Raw genomic sequence first — 2,592 nt, 5'->3', positions numbered from 1 at the left:
ACACTTGATGTACAATACGTGTAACACCGATGTAACCTAGAGATTGTAACACGTGTGTAACCCGAATGTAATGTCCGTGTAAACCGATTGTACTGTCCATGTACACTGGAAATGCGAATGTAACCCGATTGTAATGTCCAAGTAACTCCTTATAACTTATTTACGCTGGTAAAAAAAAACACAGTAAGAATTTGTATTCGAAAGAAGGGAATCGCGCCACTAGCGTTCCTCCATCGTGCTCCTTTTGAAGGTTAGGGTTTTGCTACTGTGAGGGGTTACACGTGTAATGGAGGATAAGGAGAGTACGAAGACTTTGGCAGAGACCACTGGTGCGGATTTGAGTGAGGGGAACCAACCCGAACGCGAGCAGGCAACTGTTACAGTGAAGTCCGGTCGCAAACAGTCCAAAAAGGGAGAGAGTCATCCCGTTTCTGGGTATTTATTAGATTGTTGTATCAGTTTTCCTTTGAATGGTGAAATCTTGTTCACGGTTAAGAAGCACAACAATGATATGTCTAACAAGTATTTGATTATTGTGCAAGGTTCTATACCAATTTTAATAAATTATTTTAGGTTTGAGATTCAACCTAAAATTATAAAACCTAAAATATTTTATAAACCTAAAATAATTCATTTCCTAAAATTAATTTAGGTTTGCTGTGAAATGAATTTTAAAGCTATCCCTAATATCGCCAACTATATTTTATTAAACTTCTTTCCTATATTGTTGTAGGCTCTTGAACCCAAAAGCAATTAGTTACAGATGCCGTCCATCTACAGTACGAGAGGTTCTCTATAATGTCTTACCAAAAGTCGATGAGGACACATGGCATAAATTGGAATCCTTGAGTCTGTCGCAATTTTTTGAACTTCCTCTGTACCCCCATGACAATATTTTGACGATGCACATAATTAATTGTTGGGACATTAATCGAATGACATTCATTTTGGGAGGGAAAGATGTCAAATTTGTTTCTGATGAAGTTGCATTACTGCTAGTCATGCCCAATAGAGGGTTTCCTGCATGTTGGACCAATGCACCGCCTGATACAATGGATGCAAGACAAATAAAAACTGCCCTACTCAATTTTTCACCAAGGGAGCCATCTCACAACCTTCTACAATTAATAATCAAATTTTTAATTTCAAATTTGTTTTTTCCTTCAAGCAACTTTAGAGTTTCGAAAGAATTGTCTTCTATTTGCGAGAATGTAGATATTTTTGCAGCGTACAACTGACCAGCTACATTATGTGGATTTCTGCAGACGCAACTTAATGTTTGCGTAACTAAAATTAAAAAGGATCAGCCAGTGGGTTACATCAATGGTTTTGTATTTATTCTATCGGTTTGTGTTCCACCAATATATTTTGAAATCTCAGCTGCAATTGTCAATTTTAAAGTAACTCGTAATGTTTGACGCAGATCTGGTTTTATGAGCACACTTCCATGGTCCTCCCAGCATTGCCTCAAGCTAGACCAAGAATGTTGAGGTGGTCAAATGTGAGGTGGAGTACTCTGAAGATTCAAAGAGCCTTTGAAAGACTTCAATCTGCCGAGGTCAGCAATTTAGTTCTTTACTCCATAGAATTTGTTTTTTTTACGTGATTTTTTCATTGCTTTTGACTCTATGTAATGTCTTGCAGTTTTTTTATAACTTTCTTGACATTTTAGATAGCGAGCATCATCTCCTAGGTTCTCCATTACAAGAACCATCTAGTCCCGAGCAACATCCCCCAGAAAAGAACGTTATATCCCAACCACAGTCGCCCGCATTCATTGGTACTGCTGAGCCTATATTTCCTTATCGTACCAGTCCCCCACCACATGACGAGAGGCATCAACATAGTACCTCTAGTAGTGGATTTGAAGAAATTCATGAATTACTGAAAGAGCATCATAAACTGTTCATGGAATTTCAAATCTCAGTGCTCAATCGGCTGACAGAGCTAGAAAGTACAATGAAAGACTTAAAATCAGAAGTTAAAGACATAAATAAAGCTCTGAAATCACTCGTTGGGACATTACCAACTAAATGGGTGCAACAGTCCCCGCTAGGGAGCCTAATTCATAGAATTAAGGCAAGAAAGGGGAGAAGAAAGAGGACTCTCAGTTCCCCATTTTTGGTATTTGAACGGAAGAAGAAGCAAAAAACAAGTCAGGAAGTCGCTGAAAAACATGAAGAGGTTCAACACTTGCACCTAAGCATTATACTTAATAGTTCTTCCTTACTAACTTAACTAACAATATTTCTTATTTAACAGATTGATATTGTGCGTACAGGTGAAGTAAATAAATTCGATCAGCAAGTCATAACTGTGTATAGTAAGGCTACTGACAAAGCTCTGCAAACATCACTAGTAGATAAACACAGCGATCAAGAACATTATGATATGCATTATGTTGATGAAGACTACTCTGATAAGATTTATAACACAGAATTTAATTGTCCAAATTGAATGCTTCAATATTTCCATCTTACAATGTTTGTGTATTGCTTGAAGGTATATTCAGCCCCACTTACGGTCGATTTTCCTGCCAGATATCAAATTTCAGATTATATGAGGGAAGCAATCGATATTTGTTGTAATAAA

Source organism: Phalaenopsis equestris, unplaced genomic scaffold (genome assembly GCF_001263595.1).
Source record: "Phalaenopsis equestris unplaced genomic scaffold, ASM126359v1 Scaffold000134, whole genome shotgun sequence".
NCBI lineage: Eukaryota > Viridiplantae > Streptophyta > Magnoliopsida > Asparagales > Orchidaceae > Phalaenopsis > Phalaenopsis equestris.
Note: the sequence above shows the minus strand (reverse complement) of the source record.